A 23951-nucleotide genomic window follows, 5' to 3' on the forward strand; every position below is an offset into this window, starting at 1 on the left:
AAATGTATACACATGACTTGTATCCATCTTTTGTTATCGGTATATATTGAGTATTACAATTTTAATACTGTTTTTTTCTTTCTTAAAATGTGTATACATTTTTTGGCACCCTCTGTAGTTAAGGGAGGACACTCTCAGCATCTGTAGAAGGAAGGGCGGGGGTGTCCACGATGTCTGGGGAGGGGTCATGCCCTGTGGCCTGGGAGGTCAGCAAGAGGGGTAGAGAGGCAACACATTCCAGATGAACTCTGCCCTTTAACACCTCCCTCATTCCCCTACCCCCTGGCTGGGTCAAGGTCCCAAGGCCAAATTTAGAAGGCTTGGCGGGTGGGCAGCAGGGCTGCTAGCCAGAGACTCACCTCAAGGCCAGGGCCTGCCTCAGAGACAAGCTGACTGCATATGTAGAAGAGAGGAAGCAGCAACGTGGGAGCTGGTTTCGCTTCTCCCACCAAAGCCGAGGCCGCACAAGAGGCTGGAGGCACCCCAGTCGCTACGGTTAACTCCCTGTTATCTGGGCCCCAATCGATCTAGGGCAGCAACATTTAACTCTAGGCAGACTTCCCCAACCGCTCTGCTCTAACCCCCACCCCATGGTCTCCGTCTGGGGGGCTGTGTTTTCTCTTCCTGGCAGAGGAAATACAAACCCACCCCCACGATTTCCACAGAATTGCAGAAACTTTCCATTTTGGGATTATCTGCAGTTTGGGATTATATTAGCCCAGTGTTTACTCTATGGGTCCCTAAAATGGCCAGATGAAGACATCCACAGCCATAGTAGTATATGCCCAAACTGGGCAGATGGAAGGGACACTGAGGGTGAGGATATGCGGGCCCAAAGCTGTACCCATTGGGCTTCTGTTCTCTCTTTCACCCAGTGTCTGTTGAGCGATGCTCTATGCCAGGCATCGTTTCAGGCTCGGAGTTTACAGGCCACAGTCCCAGGACACCACAATATGAGTGCCTTAGCCTCAGGACTCAGGGCTTGGACTGGTGCAGTCGTGGGACGCAAAATGTCCTTTTACGGATCAGTTTCCTCATCTGTGAAATGGGGACAGGAATCTCCGCCCCTTTTCTCCCGGGCAACCAGAACCCACCAAATCCGGGAAAGCGCTCTGGGAGGGGTAAGGTCTTTCAACCCGCGAGTAGCTCCAAGAGCCCTTGGCTAGGAGATCCTGGCTGTACGCGCACCTGAGCTGAGAGGCGCGGCCAAACTCTCCCTATTGGTCCTCGTAGCTTCGCGGCCCGTTTAAGAGAGGGGGCAGAGGGACGGCGGATTTCAGCCTAAGGTGGGTGTCCAAGCCCATGCACTTCTCACAAAACGGGGAAGGTCCTCTTATTTTTTTTGTAAAGTTGCGGGAAAAGAGGTAAACGAGGCGCGCTGGGGAGCTGAGCCTGGCCGACCTCATCAGAGCGCGGGGAGCTGGAGGCGCAGTGGCTGCGGCTCCGGCCTCAGAGCCTGCGGCGTCCAAGTGGCCAGAGCTGCGCTGGGAGGCGGAGGGAGGAGGGAGGGGAGCCGAGGTGGAGGGCGGGGGGGGGGGGGAGGAGGAGGAGGGAGCGGCGAGTCCGGTCCGGGTTTTGCCAGCAGCCCCCGGGCAGCGTTCAGAGCTCCTGCCCGGGCGGGCGCGCGGCGGCGGCGGCAGAGGCGGCGGAGCCTGAGCTGGGATGTAGAGGCGGCAGCACTGGCGGCAGCAGAGGCGGCGGCGGCGGCGAGAGCAGGCGCCCGAGCCTAGCAAGAAGAGCGGCCGAACCTTGCCCCCCGAAGCCGGGCCCCGCGTCCTAGCCCTGCCCAGTCCGCGCCCAGCCATGCGCGCCGCCTGCTGAGTCCGGGCGCCTCACGCTGCGCCCTCCGCCCGCCGCGCCGCGCTCCGCTCGGGGGTGATTAGTTGCTTTTTGTTGTTTTTTAATTTGGGCCGCGGGGAGGGGGAGGAGGGGCAGGTGCTGCAGGCTCCCCCCCCTCCCCGCCTCGGGCCAGCCGCGGCGGCGTGACTCCGGATCCGGACCCGAGCACGGCGGGCGGCGCGGCTGAAGCGGAGCGCGCGGCGGCGGCGGTGCCCTGAGCGGAGCGCAGCTCCCCGCCCCGCCCCTCCCCCTCGGCCTCACGGCGGCGGCGGCGGTGACGGCTAGGACGACTCAGAGCCGGTAGGTGTCGGGCCACGGCCCTCCCCCGACCCCCCCGGAGGCCGGCCCCCTCCCCTTCCCCGCCTACCTCCCTCTCCTCCCCCGGGGCCCGATGCGCGGCCGGGGCCGGAGTTCGCTGCAAGTCGGCGGAAAGTTTGGCGGCGCGGGCTCCCCCGAAGTTCAGGTGCGGAGAGCCAGGGACGGGGAAGGAGGGGTCCTTGTTGGGAGGGGCGGGGGACGCCCGCAGCCTCAGCCTCCGGAGCTCCGGAGACTGGGAGTCTTCGCTCCGGTGATCGCTCGGTGGCCGCTGCTGTACCCAAGCCTCCCCAAGCCGCAGTCGGCTCGGTCTCAGATCACTGAGTTCAGACAAAAAGAGGGGTTTTAGGATCGGGGACTGCGGGTTGAGCGCCGTAGATTGGGACTGGGGCACTCTTTGCGGGGTACCGTCTCCTCCCCAAGTACTCGAGCTGTAGGGCGCTAGGGTGGCGGGAGCCCGGGTCCTCACATCTCGGTGTTGGGCGGGCGCTCCGCCTGCGGGGGCGGCTGATTGGAGATCCCCGGCGCGCACTCCCCCCATCAGACCCCATTCGCAGCCCAATGTTTTGGCGACGGTAACTGCTCTGAGTGCCCTGGACCACGCGTGGCTGAGTCTCCCCCTCCACTTGGAGGGGGCGACGACCACTTCTACATTTTTCCCTCCGGCTCTTCGCCCCCGCTGCCCGCTGGGTGCCTGGCGGGCTGATCAAGTTTGACCTTTTTTCCCCCATCAAACTACCACGGCCCCCCTCCACACGCCCCGCGGCCTCTCTCTCCTTTCCTCCTCAGCCTTGGGGGGTCTTTCAGGCTGTCTCCCGAGCCCCGCGTAGCCAAACAGCGTGCAAAGCCCGGGAGGGAGAATGGGGGTGTTCCTCTAGCTGCGGAGCTGTGGGAAGCGGGTGTCCCAGGCGTCCTCCTCGCGGCTCTGGCCCCACATTTACCCATGAAGTTCGTCCCCAATTCCCTTCTTCCCCCTGGGTTCCCCAGAGCGAGGGGCCGAACCGCCGCGAGAAGAATGTGTTAATTTTCTTGCTGGGGGAAGTTGTCCTCGCCCAGAATGGGCTGCTTTCCGGCGGGGAGCGCGGGGTGCGCCTGGCTTTGTTTATTTGTAGGATCGACCGAAAGTGAGTGACTCCAGTTTTTAAATGGGGGGCCGCCTCCGGGACCTGTCAGAAGAGCCTGAGGCGCCCAATGAGGGAGCAAGATCGCATTTTTTTTTTCCCTTCAGGAGTCGGAAGGGGTGCGCAGAGTTGGGCTGGTGCCACGGGCTGCAAGAAGGCACCGGCAGATTGGGGGTGGGGGTGGGGGGTCTGTACAGACTCATCCGGAAAGACCCACTCTCTCCTCCTGTCTCCTGCGACAGGGCTCTGTAGGGTTAGCAACCACTCTCTACTTTGCCCCCTGGACCCGGGGTGGTCTGAGAGTCGCGTCTTCGGATTTGGGGGGCTGCAGGAGGTGGTCCGGCGAGCCAACCTCTAGACCTCCGCCTTTCCTAGCGCAGCGGGCGCTGTTGCGAGCCCTAGGTTTTGTGGCCGGCTCTGCTCCCCCACCCCACCCCCGCCTGCATTTGCGCAGGAAGCGCCAGGGAGGGGGGCATGTGTGATCGTTCGGCCCTCGCCCCCGCCCGAGCCGCCCCAGGGCGGCCAGCAAACAGAGTCCCTTTCAAGTTTTCCGCTGGGGCCGCCTGGCGGGGGCTGCGTGCGCGGTCGCTGCGGACTTGTTTGGAGCGCTATTTGAACGCCCGGCGCCACCTCAGCTGCCCTGGCCCGCGGGGGCGGTGGTGTCTGTCAGTGCAACTGAGAGCATTTAAATTAGACGTTTTTAGGGGGCGTACTGGCCTCAGCTTGCCCTGATCGTCCTCCCGAAAGAACGCGGTTACCCTGGGTTCCAACCGCCATGGGAAACCCAGGAACTGGGACCCGAAGCCTCCCAAACCCCTTTTTGAAGCGATGCGGAGAGACTGAGGCCAGCATTACCTACAACTGCGTAGTGTTGATTTAGCAGTTTCCCTGGATGAGACTCAAGCAAGAGCTGTGTGTGGGGGGGTAGTGGCCCGCTCTGCAGCTGTCACCCCCCTCCCAGAACGGAAATTGTTCTCTCCTTGGGGGGGGGGGGAGAGGGGTGATTTTTGCCCTGGGAAGAGAGGTGGGAACAGCTGAGGGAGGTTGGTCTCTGAGTCCAGCCCTCGAGATCTTGTCTTGGTAGAAGCTCCTACCTCCCACCCCCCAATCCTGGCCAGGGCTGAAGCCTTCTGGGAAGCCCCTAACCAGCCTTGCATCTCCCTCCCCCATGCCACCTCTTTCCAAGGTGGGGGCAGAGGTTCCTCTGCAGAAGACAGACCCTTGGCTGCCTGGCTGGCTGGCTGACTGGCTGGCTGGCTGGCTGGCTGGCTGTCGTTGGCGCCTTATTTATGTATGTGTATTTGGGACCGGCTGTTTTCTCGGCTCAGCAGGTGACCCTGGCCCGGGCCTCCTATCTCTCCCCCGACAGAGCCTGTTGACTTACCCGTGGGCCAGCGGCCTTGTCTATATCACGTGAGGCCTGGAATGTCCACCCGGCTGGGCTGGGCTGGGCTGGGTGGGGGAAGGGAGGGGAGGATTCTGCATTCAGGGCCCAGGCCAGCACAGGCCTATGTTCTGTGGGCTCCCACTGTGACCCCCTATTCGTGCTGCCTCTTTCCAGCTTTTTGCCTGCCTCCCACCCATTTGGCAGATGTGAAACTGAGTCTCATAGGAGAGTGTGGGTGGGAATTAAATACCCCACTTTCTCTAGGACCCCACCTATTTATTATGGGAGGGTAGAATGATGATGGGGGTCACCTTGGGAAGTCAGCTGACTTTCCAGGGTACGAGATTGGGTGGAGGAATGGGGGATACTGATAAACCAGACCTAAGCCTGCTGTCCTAGAGCCCCTGTCTGGAGGGGTGACCATGAAGTCAGAATTCCCCAAGTGTGGTGCTCTGGAGCATGCCTTAATTGGCCAAGGATGGGGCAGGGCTCACTTATTCTTGTTACTGTTAGTACCCACTCTATATGTAATTAACGTGTTCATTCATTGGCCCTATGTCTGTTTATTGAACACCTACTGTGTGTCAGGCCCCACCCTTCTGGCGGTGCAGAAATGATCACTGACTCCGCCCCTGCTCTGGAGGCAGGCCCAGGGTGGAAGCTCCGCCTTTTCCCTGCCTCCTGGGGGCCCTGATTGGGGCTTTTCCATTTTTTTCTTTTCTGAGGCTCTCCCTCTCTTACCCTCATCACCTGGTCTGGTCTCATTCTATCCCCTTAGCCTGTATGTGTGTGTGTGAAGTGTCCTTGATTAAGTGTATTAATAGTTAAACTCTCACTCATAGCTGGAACGCACCAGACCACAAAAAGCCTCCCCAGTTACTCACGCGCTACTGCCCAACAAGAATATCCCACTCAAGTTTTTTTTTTGTTTTTGTTTTGTTTTTCCTTTCTCTTACTTCCCCTTTTATTCCCCCCAACTGGTAGCCCACCTCCCAGGCTGCAGGCAATGAGAAAGAACTGCCCCCCTCAAGACCCAGGAATCGCTAACCATTTCACCTGCCCCCTAAAGCCAAAGGGGGCAGCTGCTAGATGAGGTTGTGTGGGTTTAGTCTGTTGGCCTGGGATGTGGGAATCTGGGCAGTGTGTGTGCTTATGACTCAGGACTTGTATATCTGTGAACCTGTGTGTTGAATGTGTGTCTCTCTTGGGGTGTGGGAGTCTGAGCATGTGTATCTGTGAATCTAGGAGTTGCGTGTGTCTGCATTGCATATGTACATGGGTATGAATCTGAGCGTGTATATCTGAAGTTGGATTTGTCCCTGTAAATCGGGAATATGTATGTTCTGAGTTCTTTATGCTTAAAATTTTGTAGAGTGTATGTTCGTGATATGTGTATATCTGTGTTTTGTATAATCTGGGAATGTCTGGCGCTCCCTGAGTGGTGCATCTGAATTAGGAAAGTGTGTGTGAACCTGGGAGTGGGCATGTCTGAGCTGTGCGGGCAGTGGTCTGTGTCCGTCTTTGGTAGCTGGTGTCTGTGTTCCTTTCTCTCTCTCTATCACTGTTTGCCAGTCTGTCTTTCTGAGTTTCTCCCTCCCTGGTTGAGACCCTGAGTGTGATTGTGTGTAGCATCGAACCTTTCCCACCTGGTCCTTCCCCTCCCCTGCCCTCTCTGGCAGTAACTGGGCAGCCTCCCCGTCTGCCTGCCTGCTGGGAGTTTTGGAAGCCGTGGAGGGAGACAGGCTGGGGCCAGGGTGACAGCGCGTATCCACGGCGATGGCAGCCTGTGATTACGGGAATAAAAGGATTTTAAGGTCATGGGTGTATTTTTTTTGTTTGTTTTGATTTGAAACCCCCCCCCCCCAACTTTGGTATAGCTGGTGGCAGCAAAGGGCCAGAGCTCTGTGTCTGCTGGTTGGGAATCTGTCCCCGTGCAAGTGAACGTGGATATGTGGGGCTTTCCTGGGCACATGAACACGTGTGTACATGCATGAGCAGAACCTGTTAGAGTGTGTTTTCTATCTGCCTGCTTCCTGTGTGAGAGTCCACAGGGCTCTTCCTGGGATAGAATTCCCAGGAAAACTTGCATCCGGGTGTTACATGGAGTTGGACCCTGCAGTCCTCTGTGTGCTATGCCCCCAGTCCCGGTCTACCATCCTCCTCCACCCTCCCAGTGGGGTGTCTCTGGCCAGAGACTGGCTAGGCCCAGTCACCTGGGCCAGGCCACATCTCAGGGTGTCAGTGCCCCTGGCCCCGCTCCAGCCCCTGTAATTGCATTCTGCCGCCTAATCCCCCGCCAGCTCAATTAGATCGCAAATTCTTCTTCATTTCCTGCCTCTGATGCTGGCCTCCCTCTGGGCCTGAAGGGCCTGGAAGGGAGGGAGGGAATCCTGCCCCCCCCTTCCGCCAGCACTAGGGGCTCTTGGGAAGGTGAGATTAGTTCCTGGCATACTGGCCCTGCAGTGCAGGTTGGAACCCTGGGGGCCAACTGGGCAGGCTCTGCTGTCCCTTTTAGGACTAGCCTTAGTATCCCCACGCTGGGGGAGGGGGTTTGTGTTATCTGGTACCCATGCTCTAGGTAAATCAGGCAGATCACTCTGGCTAGGCCCCTGGGCAGTGCCCTCACTCCCAGCTCCCACAGGGTCTCTTGTTCCCAGAGCAGCTGCTGGCCATCCTCTAGCACAGCAATTGTGACCTTGTTTTTGACCTTTTCATGGTGTCAGTAGGACCACTGAATTCCCCTCTACTGGGTCCTCCTAACTCCCTCCCTTTACCTCACCCACACAGGTGTGTTTGAGCACCGGCTCTGGAGTCAGACCTGGCTCCAAATCCTGACGATGTATGTCACTGTCTAGCTGAATGTATGACCTTGACCTTTGGGCGAGCTGTGTCCTCTCTGTGATCCTCAGATTCCTTATCCCTGAAATGGGATAATAAGAATGCCTGCCCCATAAAGCCATTTTCAGATGGACACAGGGATGGTTATGCAGTGTCTATCACTAGTGGCTAACCCATAGTCAGCATTCAATAAAAGTTGGCTTTTATGGTGACAAGGACTTCATGTCCCCCAGTGAAAAGGAAGAAAAGAACATGTGGCTCACACTTAGTGTTTCTGTCTCCATGCTGCTAATCATCAGGTGTGCGCCCTTGGGTGTATCACCCTGCCTCTCTGAGTTTCTCTTCCCCATCTGTAAAATGGGACTGATAATAGCCCTGACCTCACAGGGCTATGGGAGTGTTGTCTGCAGGCAGGTGCTTGGTCCCAGCCGCCCCAGCAGGTTTTCAGCGTATTACTTGCCTTCTTTCTTTCCTGGGTGGGGTGGGGCTGGTGAAGACACAGGCTCAGGGACAAGGGGACTGACTGACCAAGGTCATGAGGCTGGTAATGGGCCTGGGTGGGGTGGGGGAGCTAAGGGATGGCCTGATGGCTTGCTTGCTTGTTTACCAGCTCATCTGAGCTTTGAGGCATGGCCTTCCCTCCCTGCTGGTCTCTGTGGAAAGTGGTGGCTTGGCTGATTTTTTCCGGAAAGGAGAAGCTGGAAGTCTACCCCCTTCTTCCCCAGGAGGCACTGTGGCAGTGGCCATGCTGACAGGCCTCCTGGCCTTCTTGCTAGGGTGGCTGGCAGCTTTGGAAGGCTGGCTGCGCACAGATCAGCCAGAGAGAAAAGGGAACTGCAAAGGTCCCCTGCCACCACTAATCCCCACGGCCCCTCCCACTCTCAGCTTGTCCTCTTTATGGGTGGAAAGACAGAAAGGAGCCACAGCAGGAGAAAAGCTGGGGAGACTGGCTCTGCTGGAGGTGGTGGAGAGGGACTGGCTGTTGGGGGGGGTGGGCAGAGGCAGGGTCCCCCTGACTAGTCAGGGTATCTCCCTGACTAGTCTCCGTATTTCTATGACCTCTGTCACTCATTGGCCTAGGCTCTTTAATATTTCATGGCCCTTAGAGCCGGCCCCCTACCCCAGTCCACAGGCCCCCTTTGTCTGCCTGCCGCTGAATTGCTGAATTACTGACCCGAGGCTGCCTCTGCCTTCCTCCAACTGGCCCTGACATCTTCCCTGTCCCTCCTGACCTGTCTGTCTGACACCTCTACTTGTCATACCCTCCATCTCTCATACCCGTTCTCTCACATCTCTGACCATCTCTTTGCCCTTTTCCTCCATTTTCCTCTTTTGTTGGCCTCCTCCTTCCCAGCGGAACAGAGAGGAACAGAAACCGTGGCAACTGGTCCGCCTGCCTGCCCCCCTCCTGGGTCCACCCCTTCCTGCCCCCTCCTCCCAGCTGTGCTGGCCGTGAGAGCTGGTTTTATTTATTTTTCTGTTTGTTTGGGAAGAGGGCAGTGGCAGTTCTGGGCCCTGGCTGCTGTGCTCTGCCTAGAGCAGCGGGCAGGCAGGCCGTGCTGGCCTCCCAGGAATGTGGCCGGGACGCCCCGCGCTATATTTACTCCCCTCCAGCTGCTGGCCCCAGCAGGGCAGAGCCAGGCCTGCCTGGTGGCCCCAGGGGAGCCCGATACCCACCCTCCCCTGTCCAGCAGACCCCCACATAGTCCTTGGGCCCCCTGTTCCCTCCCTTCCCTGTGACCTCTTCTGACCTCCTCGGACCTGCCCAGCCTGCCAGCAGGAGCACTCCTGTGGTGCCAGTACAGGCCTAAAGTGTAGGCTCTAGGGCCTGATTTGTGTGGGGTAGCACCTGGTGGTCCCCACCCCCCACCCAGGGGCCTAGCCCAGGCCTGTAATCTGGTGGCCAGAACTATGTAAAGCATCCTTCCGGGCCTCTCCCCACCGGGCCTGGTCCTTGCTCTTGCCACATCCCCTCAGCTCTGCTGTGATCACTGGCAGCGCTGGGGTTGGGGCAGGGCGGGGCCTGGGTGGGGGCCTCACCCAGCCTGAGCAGCTGTGTTCCCTGTACTGCTGCCCCACTCCCACATAACTTGCCCTCTGCTGGACCTCCCAGGTCCCACATGTGCACACTTAAGTGTTTGCACATACATGTGCAACGTGCACGAGCACATGCTAGAGTGTACCTTCCGTGGAGGTAGGGCCATGCCTCCTGTCAGTGACTCCCTCATTCATCAGATGCATATGGGATTCTTTGAGCCTGCTCCTTGCCAGCTTTGCAATGGGATGTGGCAGTGATTCCTTCCTGTACCCCCGGTGCCTGGCACCAGCCAAGTGTTTGAAGAGCTCTAACAGCTGCTCTAATCAATTGCTGTCCCCCGATTATTATAATAATGATAATAATAAATAGTAATAAGTTGTTGTAACAATGGCAATGGCTAACTGGCACTGTTTCTAGCCTTCGCTTCCTTTAATTCTCACAGTATCCCAGTGAGTTGGGTGCTGTTAACATCCCCATATACAGATGAGGAAACTGGGACTGGAGAGTTTGTGACTTGCACCAGGACTTGCAGCTGACAAGTGAGGTTGAGTCCTGGCAGAGCCCCTTCTTGGCTGTGAACACCATGAGGACATCCATCGTGCAGGTTTTCCCTGCACCTTCCACACTGCCTGGCACACAGCAGCAACTCCCCAAATGATTGTTGACTACAGACTTTACTCTCCTTCTTCAGGCCCCCATACCCCTGTCAAGGTTCCTGGGGAGATGTGCTGACTAACCAGTTGGATGAATGAAAGAAGGAATTAATGAATGACCAGATGATTAGCTATGGGAATGGGTGGGAGGGGGGGGGCGTGCTTGTGATCAGACTGGTATGTAGAAATCCACTGCTTCTGTAGAGGATCCTAGGAAGTGAGGTGGGGGACAGGGCTGAGACATGTGGCCAGAGACCAAAAGGTTGCTCGGGTTGAGCCCTCGAGGCAGGTCACATCATCTCCCTGGACCTCAGTTTTTCCATCTATGGAATAGGCTTGGGAGCCTTGCCCTGGCTAGCTGCCAGCTGGCCTAGGCTGGGGCTGGCCTGGGTGCCTGAGAGGTGAGGGGACTGGTGGAAAGGAGGAAGCAGTGGGTGGTGAAGACAGGAAGATGAAGCGTGGAGCTTAGCTTGGAACCTGAGAAGCAGAGAGACCAGCCCTGACCTGACGCCCGTCCTCCCTCTGAGCTGCAGGGTGGGGGTGCAGGCTGACAAACCTTTAGCTACCCCCTCTTGCTCTGGTGAGGGCTGAGCTTCCTGACATCTGTAGCATCAATGGCTGTGGTGCCCTGAGGAGGAGCTGGCCTGTCCTGCAGGACTAAGCCAGCTCTATTCCCAGCACCGCCGCCCCCCACCCCAGTCCTCACGTCCAGTTCCTGTTGACCCTGGTGGGAGAGATCCAGCCCCTCACTTCCCCCAAAGCTAGATGGGAAATTGATTAGCTGGACCCATAGCAGGAAATGAGGGTGGACTTGGCCCCCTTTCTTCCTGGAGTGTCAGATCTTGGTGGCCTAGAATTTTTAGTCACAGGAGTCTAGAATTATAGAGTACTTGGAGCAGAGAGATTCTCAAGTCAGGATTCCTATGCTTTTGGGATTCTAGAATCACAGAACCAAGGGTTTTACTGCTGGAGCGAGTGTGAATGGTCATGTTTCAATTGTGTTCCACGGCAGGGGACATTGAGGATCTGAGGGGAGGGGCCTCCTTGTGGTACCCTCAGGTGACATGAGTACATACCTGAGCCAGAAACCCAGTTCTACCACTGGTCTACTGCTCTTTGGTGATTTAGCCGGAGTGGGAGTGGGTTCTGTGGGCCGAGTGAGGCAGCAAGGGGATGTGGCTGGCCTGCAGGCACAGGAGGGGTCCTCTCGGGGTGCCCGCCTGCCCAATGCCCACGCTTCCTGAGGCACCAGTATAAGGAGGAAATGCAGGCTGTTGGTTCCAGCGACAGCCGGCAGGGCCAGGCTGCTTCCCAGCTCCCCCTCTGATTCACGATCGCCTGCAGCTCCCCCCTCCCCTGGGGGCCTCAGCAGCCCCATCTGTGCAATGGGGAGAGGAGGCTCTACTCCATAGTCTAGTGTCACAAAGACAAACAATTGGGATATTTTTCAAGACCGTTGTCACGCTGTGGGAGTGTTGAGAGCATAGTCTGGGATAGCCAGGTGGACATTTGGACCCAAAGGACTGAGAAAAGCCCTGCTTGGAGTCCGCCTAATGCCTCCAGTAGCCTAGGAGGGCTGAATTGGTTGCTGGGGCAAAAAGTGTGGTGGAGGGTAAATGGATAGAGAAGGGACCTAGTCAGAGTCTCCTTCAGGAAGAGAGAGCAGTGGATGGGAGGTCTAGCTCTCTGGGCTCTCTCCTGACCACAATGTACCCCTCTGTAAAATGGAGGGTGTTATTTCATGAGGTGATTCATTCAGGGTCAACTCTGCGCCTGGATATGTACTGGGTACAGTGGATACTGGGAATGTCGAAGCAAGTGGCAGAGTGGTAAGTCAGGAAGGGGGGCTCCTTGGCTGCAGACATGAGGTCGGAGTGTGATTTCGCTGAAGGGGTGACTCTGGGAGAAAGAATGAGGTGGGGGCAGATAAGAAGCTGGTCAGTCAGGCATTGTCCAGCAGAAAATCCCAGCCGTTCTCAGGAAGTGTTTCCTCCACTGGTCTGGAAGGGAGGCAAGGCACGCAGGAAGGAGGGTAGCTGTTGGCAAACAAGGCCCCCCAGCCAGACTAAGTGGAGACATCCCAGGCCTGGCAGCTGGGCAGGTGTGCCCCTCACACCGGGGCAGGGAGGGGACGTACCCCTTACTCTCATGCTCTGAGGCTGAGCCGATGGTTGGGGCTGGGGTTCCAGGAGGGTCCAGGCCAGAGTCCAGATTTCAGAGCCTTCCCCAGGGGCCTCGTGGTGCCCCCTGCCCTGTCCTGAGCTGCCGCTGAGGGGGTGGCAGATGCTGTTTCATCGGCAGAGGCGAGTGGGAGGCCGCCGGAAGGTCCTCCTGGGAGGTTCCGGGGGGCAGCGGGGGCGTCAGCAGCTGCCTCCCAGCCAGAGCTGGCTCACAGTAGCTTCCTAGGTCCCTCGGTCCCCCCGGCCTGGGGGCCTGGGCTGGTGCTTCGGAATTGAGACTGGTCCCTCCTGCCTTTGCTCCCCCCCACTGCCCACCAAGCTTCGTGGCTCTGGCCCCCTCCCATCTCTGGCTGCGTCTGCAGAGCCCCCCGGGGAAGGCAGGGGAGGAGGAGGCACAGCGGGCTCAGAACAGCGGGTGCCCATGCAGCCAAGTATTTGCACGAGCTGTCAGAGACAGACAGGCATGTGGGGAATTTGGTGCGTGTGGGGCTGGGGGAAGCAGCCGGGTGGGTGGGCAAGCGGGCGGTGGGGAGCTGGGCTGCCTCCCCCGCCTGTTGAACCCTGCAGAGACCACTGTTCTCCCAGCCCAGACAGTATATCCCTTCTTGCCTGTACCAGTACAGTACGGGGAGTGGGGCTATGACCCTGGCTGGGGTCTGATGACACTGGGGTCGGGAGTGCCCCGTTGAGGGCTGGAACCTGGGAGAGGCTGTCTGTCAGAGTGTGGAGCCAGGCAGGAATCCGGGTTGTGCCCGACTGTGGCGTCCAGGAAATAGCAGCTGTCTTGCTCCCGTGTCCCCCCAACCCCCACCCCAAGCCTGGCACAACTTGTTTCCTGGCCAGGGTCTGACTGGGGCAGATTGGAGGAGCCTGGTATTACCCAGCTTGGGCAAGGAACAGGCAGGGTGGAGGGGGCCATGTTTATAAGCCTAAAGGTACTTGGGCTGTTGGGGAGGGGCTCCCCCAGTTATTATTTTGCTGAAGCAGGTTGTAGTCACTTTGGACGAGGGAACCTCAGTCCTTATCTCCCTGGACAAAGACCCCAATCTAGTTACCTTTGTGGTCTGCTTTCCAGTAGTGCCTGTTAGGCAGGTCGGGGCCTAGAACTGAGGAATACTTGGTGTTTCGTAGCTGAGAGCCCAGAGAGGGGAAACACTGGCCCAAGGTCACACAGTGGACTCCCCAGCCTTCTGCCTACCCTCATGTGGGTGGAGCCAATGGGAAGAGGTGAACATTGGGGGTTTGCCGGGGTGGGGGGCTATATTTAGTCAGTCCTGCAGAGCCAGAGGGCCCCTGGGAGCAGCTGTTGGTGGTGGGGGTGCAGACAGAGGCCTGGAGCTGCATTTAGTCTGGACAGAAATATCCTCCCCCCACCCACCCACCTACTGCCTGGGCGGCCAGGCTGCGGGCTTGTCCCCTGAGGGGCAGCTTGCCTGGGCCTGGCGGCCGTCGGGACAGGCAAGATGACCCGATAGGCTTTTCCCAGCTCAGGTTTCGATGAAACAGGAACCGGAGCCGCAGCCTGGGCTGTGGGGGCCAGGGCAGCCGGAGCCTGGGGGGCCAGGGCTGCCTCCAACCCCCCCCACTCCCCCTTTTCTCCTCATGATGCAGCCTCCTCTTCTCAGAGGCCTGGGGAAGCAGCAAGTTATTTATCAAGCCAGCCTCCCTGCCGCGTCTGCCTGTGCACCCCCACCTCTTGTAGTGGCGGCCATGAGCCCAGCAGAGCAGGGTGAGCTGGGCAGGCGGGCGGCGGGATGAGCTCAGGAGACGTGAGTCACCCCATCTCCAGCAGCCCCACGAGGCCCTGCGGCCTGGCAGGCAGAGCATACTCACGCACTCCCCACGCGGCACACCCAGGGTCACACACTTGGGACAGACACAAGTCACTCAGCACACGTAGTTCCACACGACCTGCACACACAACTGACATGCGTGGTATGGGCTTAAACACCTATGTCATGAACACTCCAGAAGCACACATGCTGGTACACTCACAGCCCCAGCCTCTGATGTGTACACATACTGGCACATATGTCAGAAATCAGCATACACAGTCACACATGGGTGTGCTATGCCCCTGGGCAGACCGCACACACTGCTCCATAAGGCAGTTAGTTGTGTGTCTGCCCTCTCCGGTCACAGGCTCAGGCAGTCGTCCTCAGGGCACATCTCACACCCAGATGGTGCCAGAGTTGGGTCAGGAGCACATGCCCACAAACTAGTTGGGGCTCCTCTCACCCAAATGCCCCCGGTTTAGGCTCACAGAAAGGAGGCCTGACCCTCGTCCATGCAGAAGCAGCTGAGTTCTGTATGGTGGGCATGAGAAAGGAGGTGTTTTCCCCCATTTTTCAGGCTGACTGGCCCTCTTTGGGGAGGACGCACAAGTATCAGGCATGGAACTTAAACCTACCCGCCCTCCAGGGTGTGGACCCTAGCCCCTGGCAGAGCAGGTTGGGTTGTGGGTAGATTTGGAGGGATACAGAGGAGCTAGGAGGAGGAAAGCCTGGAGAAAGAAAGCTGTGGAAAAATCGATATTTCCAGGAGTGCCAAGTGGCCAGCTGCTTCCCCCACTTGGGGTGCGGTCCTTGGGAGATTGGGGGTGCCAGAGATTGTGGGAGGAATGAGACCTCCTTGATTTAGTGCGTTGTACCCCAGGAGTCTGCTCACCCTGGCACCCGCTTTCCTCTGTCCTCTTGGTTTCCAAGCTCCTCATTACCTCCCCTTGGTTCTTACTGGCCTGCAAAATGGTGCAGAGCTGTCCTGAGTACAAGGAGGGGCTGGGCTGCTGGGCTAGCAGGATACCTGTAAGCTTCTGCTGTCCATTGGGGCTAGGGCCTGCTTTCCTAGGACTGGGCAGAACTGGGGGCATACCCATTTCTCGTATACTGAACAACATACCATTTTTCAGATGAGAGAATTAAGTCTGATGGGGATGGCTTCATGGTCATGAAGGGCTTTGGACAGTCACCTGACACCCAGACTACAGATCATTCTGGGCCCATGGGACTGAGGCAGCCCAACAGGGACCAAGGGGCAGGTGGCTATAAGGTCTAGGGCTCAGGCTGGCTTCCACCTCCTGGCCACACAGGTCTCTCCCATAAAGGCCTGGACAGAGGGAGGGAAGAGGGGCCCAAGCCTCCTGAGGAAAACAAACAGCAGTGGCCAGTCAGGAGGACTGGATGTCCCCTGAGCCATGGACTCTGGAGTTGGACAGGCCTGGGCTCCAAACCTGTCTTGGTCACTGCGTGCTATGTAATCATGCGCCAGTCTGCTAACCTCTTTGGCCTCACTTTCGCCATCTATAAAATGGGTATGAGCATTATCTCTGTGTCTCAAAGCTGCAGGACCTGAAGTAGATGGGTGTGGTTCTCACCATGTCACACCTGGATCAGCCTCCCCGCCACCCCCACCCCACCCCCGCCACCTGTTTGCCCCACTAAAGCTGGCATTTTCCTGGGAGTGGTACCCCACAACACATACTCTTTAATTAGGATGTCTTGGATTTCACCTTCTCTAGAGCTGTTCTCAGAATGGTTGTTGAAGTGTGGGAATGGAGAGGCTGACCTTGGGGCCACAGGGACGGGGAGGGATGGGAACGGGTTGGACCCAGAACAGAGGAACCTGGGCTTCTTGGGTGTCTGGACATTCCTGGGGGCTTCACAATATGAGAGGAAACAGAGCCAAGACTTTCTCTGTCCCCCCATCCCCCACCCCCAACACACAGCGATGCCACAAATTAGCCTCAAACAGGGATTTCCAGGTGGCAGATGGGGCCTTTGCAGGGTAGTGAGGAGCTTGACACATGTGTGTGGAAGAGCTGTCAGGACTATTAGGAGACTGAAGTGCTGACAGAGAGCAGGCAGGGCTGGGGAGCCAGGGAGCGAGGAGGAAAGGTTGGCAGGAAGTATAGGTAGGTTCTTCCTGTGGCCAGAAAAGGGAGTGCAAGCCTGGACCCCTAAGTGCTGCCATCCTTGTAGCCTTCAGACCCTTCCTGTGTGCTCATCTCCCCTGTCATTGCAGGTAAGAGGGCAAGGGGGGAATAAATACTGTTTGGGGCTGGGGAAACTGAAGCACAAGGGATGGGCTCAGACTTAAAGGCAAACGGTGGCAGAACTGGGGTTACAGCCTAGGTTCCCCAACACTCCTGGCTTTAGCTGTCCTTGACACTCACTCTTATATTGGTTGATGACAGTGAAAATAACAACAGCTATCATTTATTGAACGCCTACTGCTGGCCCTGCACTGAGAACTTCACGTATGTCCACTCTAGGACCCTGATGGGGGTGGTCGCATGCATGCATGTCACAGACCTGGGAATGGGCTCAAGAAGGTCAAGCAAGAAGATCTGAAGTCACCTAGGCTGGACTCTGCAGAGGGAGAGAGTAACCCTGACCCCAGAACCCACGTGGACCCTTTCATGGTCTGCACTGTACCTCTGGGGGCTCCCACCCATCCCCCATAGTCACACACAATGAGTAATGTTCCTGGTTGGGCTAGCCCCTCCCCACCTATGCCCAGCCCTGTGACTCTCCTGGGGACCTCTGCTATCTCAGGGTACTCCTCAGATTTGGATGCAAGGGACTTGGGGCTGCTGACCCCTTAGGCCTGGGGAGGGTGAGTCCTGTTGGCCTTGGCTTCTTCAGGGGAAGTGGGTCACTGGGAGTGGGATAGGGGGCCAGGGATGCTCTGGGGAGCAGATTACTGCCCCTTAGGGATCTCCTCGTAGACAAGTTCTGGGAAACTCAGTCGTTAGGGTCACCTAAGCACCCGGTCAGGGTCACACACCGCCCCCATCCCCTACCCCCCAACCTCCCACCTTCCTGGGGCCTCCTTTCCTCTTTCTGGGGAGCCCTGCAGGGAGTTGTTGAAAGAGTGTCCTTGAGCTGGAGATACCTTCCTTTCTGTACACAGGGACCCACCCACCCACCCTCTCCCCGATCTGTTAGCCAAAGAGAGAGCAGCAGGCACAGTCTGGCCCTTGGTTGGGGTCCCCCCAGTCACTAAAGGTCAGTAAGTTGGGCTTATGTTGGTGCTGGCCTCAAATAAAAAAACAGACTCTGGGTTTGGGGCCCAGTGCTGTGTGGCAAGTAACTTTCCCTTTCTTTCACATCTGTGAAATGACTGAGTCAGCCCTGCCTGTTCTCTGAGGCAGGCGTTAAGTCAGACAGACACACCCACATGCTCTTTGACTGGTATCCCCAGGTCTCCTAGGTTCCTGCAGCCGTCATGCTGCTACGGGTCATGCTGCTACGGGATCCAGGGGAGAGCAGGGTGGGCTCCAGGGTTAGGCCAATCTGGAGTTTCATCTCACCTCCACCATCCACAACTGGGATGACTTTGACCATTCCCTGCCCCTCTCGGCTCTGAACCTGTGTCCTCTGTGTAATGGGTGGACCATGGTGCCTGCCTCTTTGGGATGGTGTGGACAGAGCACCTGGCACAGACTCAGTCGGTGGTGGTGACAGTGTAAGCCCCCTCCCCCAGCCTGTCCTGGTTGAGGTCCACCCAGTCTTGGTCTCAGGGATTTGGGGATGGAAACAGTGCCAATCTGCTGGCTCAGCCAGCTTGGCCACTGACCTTCAGAGCACCCAGGCTGTCAAGGCCGCCTGATTGCCTGCTGGGCAGGCGGGCAGACGGGGGAGCACCAGGCAGCTCCTCGCCTAACACTGCCTTCCCTGCTCCCACTCTCCTCTCCCTCTCTGCGCCTGTGTGTGAGCTAATTAATCTCAGCCCCTTTGGGAAATTAGAACGCCGCGGCCGAGTGCCTGTGCTGCTCCTGGGCCCTGCCAAGACCCACTGTGGTTTGGGGGCATGGGGTTGGGAATGGGGGCAGGAGGAACAGGGCCCGCCTGGGTCTGTCTCCCTGAGCCCCCCACCTCCTGGCTGGGGGTCTCTGACTCCTCTCCCCCTCTTCTCCCAGACAGCATCCATAAGGACCCTGCTGAGGTGAAACCCCACCCCCAGTGCCTCTCTGACCTGGGGCTGGTGTGGTCACCCCTTCATCCCACATTCCATCTCATTGTGGGGTCCTCTTGCCTGCCCATCTTGGACTGACTGAGACAGATGTAATTACGGAATTTTGCTTGGGAAATTAATTCAAAAAAGTTAATTAATTGGCGGTTCCGGAGGTGGCGGGCTCCACGCCCAGCTGGTCCTACTGACGTCAGTGCTGACCCACCAGAGACATGCAGCTTCCTGGGCTGGCTGGGGAGCAGCGGCCCCAGTGACCTGGCGGGGCAGCCCTGGGACAGACAGCAGATGCACGGTGAGGAGTAAAGTGTAGGTCAGTGTCCTGACCCAGAGGGGGCACCTGGAAAGGGTTTATCAGCTGCATTTGCTGAGAAGAACTTGGCCTGCTGAGACTTCAGCCACGTGTTTGTATGTTCAACAAGCCATTGTCAAGCTTCTACCGTATACACTGACCCCGGTGTCTGAAGTGCCCCCAGCCAACACAGGCCACTGAATGTTTTATCCAGTTCTTCCGAATCCCCTTTCTTAAGGAAAACCTCTAAACCTATACCTATAGGCTTTTCCAAAGTGCTCAAGGGACATTATTGGGCCCATTGTGCAGATGAAGCAACTGAGGCTCAGAGAGGCTGTGACTTGCCCAAGTCGTTTAGCTGTATCCTCCGGCAGGATGGAGTAAGGCGTATATAAAGCTTAGGTTTCTTCCTAAGGGATGAACGCTCCCACAGGCAGCACCTTCCAAGTGTGGGTGACAGGGGCCTTGAAATTGACTTGGTTCCCCAAGGAGGGAGCCAGAGAACATGGCCAAACCGCTCCACCCTGGCAGCCCAGCACCATTGTGTCTCCTTCCCCTTACCCCACTCTCAGACATTTGTGGTACCATGTGTGCATGTAGGAGGCCAGCAAGGTGAGGAACATGGGCTTTCAGAAGGTTTAGGCCTGGGTTGTGTGGCCTTGGGCAGGTCCCTTAGCTTCTTTGAGCATCATGTTCCTCATCTGGGAAACAGGGATGATCATATATACCCCTCAGAGAGCTGTGCTGAGACACAGGGACCTCTGGCTGCTTGAAGCTTCTGGCCTTGGCAGCGGGCTGGGTGGGAGAGCAGGGAGCTGATGGGACTGTGCTAGCTCCAGGGCCTGAGAATACCAGCTGGTTTGGGGAGAGGAACCTGGTGACGTGGTTGAGACAGGACCTGAAGGACACAAGAGGAGGTGATATTTGTGAGGCACCCAAGAGCCAACAACTAGCAGCCCAGAGCCTGAGGCCTCTAGGGGGAGTCAGTCCATACAGTATCCGCTCCCGGATTTGTTTGGTGCATTCTCTCATCTCCAGGATGTCTCCAGGCCCCAAGTGGGCCCTGCAGTGAATTGTGTAGGCCTTCTCATAGTGGTTCAGAATAAAAGTGACCGTCATGGGCCGGCTGAGCTCAGCACTGCATCCCACATCACTCTGATATGGTCTGTAGTTATTTCAAGGACTGACCCCTAGACTTGGGTTTAAGTGGGCCACACCCACTCCCTGAGCATCCTGTGTGGGCCCTGTCGGATCAAAGGGGAGAAGCTTCCTCTGCCCACCTCTCCTCCAGCCCTCCCTAGTACCACCCCCCAACCCCCAACCCAGCATGTTAGGCCATTGGCTGAGCACTCCGTCCGGGTTCCTCCACAGACTGTTAAACCCCGTGTGTGTGTGTGTGTGTGTGTGTGTGTGTGTGTGTGTGTGTGTGTGTCTCCCCATCTCCCCACTAGACTGGGAGCTCCCTGAGGGTGGGGTCCATGGCATGTCTCTGTATCCCATGCCCAGAGTGAATGCTGGACTGGGGTCATAGGGCTTCTCTTTTCCTATTTTACAGATGGCCCAGTTAAGACCCAGTGAGGTTGTTGCTCAGCCAAGGTCACAGCCTTTTGAGGTCCAGAGCTAGCCTAGCCTAGGTGGGTGAGGGGTTGCTGGTGCCATCTGGGGTCGTCCTACAGACCTCAGGACCTTTCCAGACTTCTTTGGGGCCTGCAGCTCCTGATGCACCAGCAGGCAGTGTTCCAGGTGTCCAGTCTTGAACCGTGTGCTCCTGAGAGCTTGTGGAGTGAGGAGTTTTGCCCTCATTAGAGGTCAGGCCTTCATCGCTCCCAGCCTCAGTTTCTTTATCTGCAAAATGGGAATCCTGGTATTTCTCCCTGGTAATGCTTGGTGGGGAGGTGGTTAAAAGAAATAATCTATGCCTGGAATTTAGTAAGAACTCCTTAAGTGTTCACTATCATTGTTATTACTGTTATTAGTGTATTTTGTTACCATCACCTTATTATTCACGCTCCCAGGGCCCCAGCAGCCTCAGCAGACGCAATGGCTCTGGGCCTGGGCAGAACTCTGGTCTGCAGAGAAGTTGCAGTTTCTAATTAGTCAACGCTGGAGGAGAGAGGGCCTGAGTCTTTATTTTTGCTGGAGGATTTCACCTGCCCAAGGCTTCCCCAGTCCCTGTTATCCATTGGGCTGGGACTGTGCCCACCACAGGTAGGGGGCCTGGCTCCAAGCAAAAGCCTCCCCAAATTTCCCCTGCCACTCCCTCCGCCTCCCAGACCTCCAGGGCCATGAATCATTTATGAGGCAAAAATGAAACCAATTAAGGACAAACTTTGAAAGCCTCTAATTGCTGCGCCTGGTGGCCGGAGGAATGAGGGGAGGCAAGCCTGCCTGGTGCGGAATCTCCTTGGCCCAGGCCTTCCCAGGCTGCCTGTCCTACTGCGTCCCAGGGCGCCACGGCCTCCCGGCTCCCCGGCTCCCCGCCGCCTCCCGGCCAGTCGCGTACATGCGGCTCCGGCTGCTGCGTCTGCCACCCCGGCGCCCGCCGGCCCAGGTCCCAAGCCGACTAATTAGGGCCGGCTCCCCTCCCCTCCGCTCGCTCCAGGCCCGAGGTGATGGCGGCTGTTCCTGCCATTCTGGGGCCTGTGCCCCAGAGCTGGCCACATTTCTCAGGGCAGGAGCCAGCCCTGCTCGCCTGGCTTAACCCAGACAAGCCCGGGACGCCCTGTCCCTGAACTGGCAGGCGGGGGCTCTCCGCACCCCCACCGTGGGGTGTAGGCATGGGTAGGCTCCCGGCAATGCTGGGTACATGGCTTGGACAGCACCCATTCAGTCTCAGGGAGAGAGATGCTCATCCCAGCAAGAGTGGAGGAGGCTGGGAGAATGACTGATTAGAAGGAAGTTGGGGGGGATACAGGGGAAGGGAAAGGATGGGATGTGGTGTGGGTGTTGAGCCCCTGAGGTGTTGCCTTGGTGTAGGGGGATCCAACTCTTCCTCTCAGCTTTGCCAAAAACACAGTGACATGCAGAATCCTTAGCCTCAGTTTCCCCATTTGTAAACTATCAGGACTGACTAGCTTTCTCCTGCATTTGGGATTCAAGGAGCTGGGTTTTATATGCCCCCCACTCCCCTCTCTTGGGGGCTGCAGGGGGAGTAGAGGTCAGGCTCTGGAGTATGAACCAGCAGGGCCTGCTTCACTGCCAAGAGCCTTGTGCACCAGTGACCAGCTTGCTCACTGTGTTGAAGGCCAGGCAGGCCCTGGGCACTCAGGCACGTTGTTTGCTGAAACTGAATTTCTGTGCTTGTGTTTTTCCATAATTATATTAGCAGGTGGGATTTTTCCTCGGGGAAGCAGTGGGAGGGGGAGTGCCATGGCAGTGTCCCCGCCCGCTCTGAGCGTGAGCTCACACTCGGCTCTGCCTGCCCGCCTGCCGTAATGATTTTTTAATTATGCAGCCAGTGCTCAGAATTGCTAATCCACCTCTAGCCCAGCATCCCCTCCTGCAGCTCACACCCCAGCCCCTCACTGGTGTCCCCAGAGTGGTGATGCCCAGCCCTGAGCCCATCACTGATGCCCAGGACCACCGCCACAGTGGGAGAGAGAGAGGATAGGCTAAGAAGGGCCTCAGGGGCACCTCCTCTGGCTGTGACAGAACTTGGTGGTGGTGGGGGCTGTGGCTGTCTTTGTTCCCCCCACCAACACCAACCCTGGCCTTAGCACGCTTGCACCTGCTAGGACACATACAGTTCCGGAATCGGGCAGGGAAGTGATCAGTGCCTAGCCAAGTGATGTAGCCACACCCCTTTCAGGGACATCAGCCTGTCTCTCCAGCCTTGTGTGACCCCCAAGGACATACACACACAGAAGTGTGATCTTTGTCTTTGTCACACCCACACTCACTTTGCTTCCCTTCCCCACACACACTCAGCCTCACAGGTACAAAAGCACAATAGCATGCTGTGTGTGTTTCTCATACAGAGCCTCACCTGAGGGCCAGGGCACCCTCAGGAGGGCCAGGGCACCCTCAGGAGACACCATTGCTGCCTGCTGTGCCCTGCAGTAGCTGTAGTACTCTGCGGTGGCCCTGTCCCCACTCTGTCTCATTACCCTCCCACATCCACACCCCTTCCCCACCCGATGGGACACACTCAGGTCTCCTTGCTCCCACCTGGTGGGGTAGCTGCCTGTGGCTGGGGCCTGCCTGAACCTCCATCGACCTGGCCTGGGGGAGGTGGCGGGGGGTAGGTAGGGGGGGTTCTGCAGCACTATGGCAGCGGCTCCTCTCCAGGCGCCCAGCTGTGGCATCTGTCAAGGTCAGATAGCGACTCCGGAACCAGCCGGCTCGGCCCCATGGCCCCTCTCGCCTCATTATTTTTGTGTTCTGAGGCTGCAGCGACACCTCCCTCCCTCCCTCTCTCCCTCCCTCCTCAGCCTCCTGCCTCTTGCCTGCCTCCCCCACACCTCTGCAGGGAGGATCTGCGGTCTGGGGGCTTTTGTTTTCCAGTTTTTTCCATGCTCAGGCTCAGGCTCGGGCCAGGCAAGCAGGTAGATGCTGGCCAGAGCTGTTGGGTCTTGAATGGCAGACAAGGCAGGTACCTCCCTCATGGCTGGGACAGGTTCTCGGCTAGTGGAACCCTGGGCTGGTTTTCAGGGACAAACTGAACCTGGGAGGAGCCTCGCCCCACCACAGCCCCAGCACACCTGTGGGCAGCTTCCTGTTTCCATAGGGGCCCCAGCACCTGGCATCAGTTCCTGTCTGCACCATAACCATCCCAGTTGGGCCCCAGACTCAACATCCCAGAACCCCTCAGAGGCCCTGATACTATTCACAGTGCCTGCCTGTGCACACACACCACACATACTGGTATACGCGTCGCAGAGATGTGTTGACACGGGCCAGAAGAACCCACAAACATCCAGCTACCATGTAAACCACCATACTTGTACATACATTCACTCTCTGGCAGACAGGTACCTCACAATAGAGATAGACACACTCCACTTGTACACACAGGGAGGTCACACAAAGACCTCCACCTCCACTGGTATATAAGGCCCGTGTATACATCAGTGCTCAAACCCACAGAGAGTGACATCTGAGACTGTATACATGTGCCTGGGCGTACCCACAGCCCCCCAGACACATATTCATGCACATAGCATGCACAGGTGTCTGCCAGCTCCCAGGCGGACACACACCAGTTATACTTGTCCATAGTGCTGCTCCTCACGATACATACTCCAGCCTGAGCTCACTCCCTGGGGCCTAGTGTTCCTTGAGCACAGTTACACCACCCAAGGGGCTTTTGTCCCCTAAAA

The 23951-nt window shown here is 57.6% G+C and overlaps 1 protein-coding gene across 6 annotated transcripts in view; it reads left to right on the forward strand.

The window, feature by feature from the left end:
- Positions 1-1569: 1569 nt before the first annotated feature.
- Positions 1570-23951, forward strand: part of CXXC5 (CXXC finger protein 5) — a 33696-nt gene continuing 11314 nt past the window's right edge. For 3 of the 6 annotated variants that reach the window (XM_074313615.2, XM_074313614.2, XM_074313613.2), the window contains exon 1: positions 1570-2139. The gene's annotated coding sequence lies outside the window, so the exon portion shown is untranslated. The other 3 variants (XM_074313617.2, XM_019740306.3, XM_019740305.3) reach the window with 2 other exon arrangements.

Source organism: Rhinolophus sinicus, chromosome 5 (genome assembly GCF_057876585.1).
Source record: "Rhinolophus sinicus isolate RSI-liver-muscle chromosome 5, RSI-T2T, whole genome shotgun sequence".
In the NCBI taxonomy this organism is placed as follows: domain Eukaryota; kingdom Metazoa; phylum Chordata; class Mammalia; order Chiroptera; family Rhinolophidae; genus Rhinolophus; species Rhinolophus sinicus.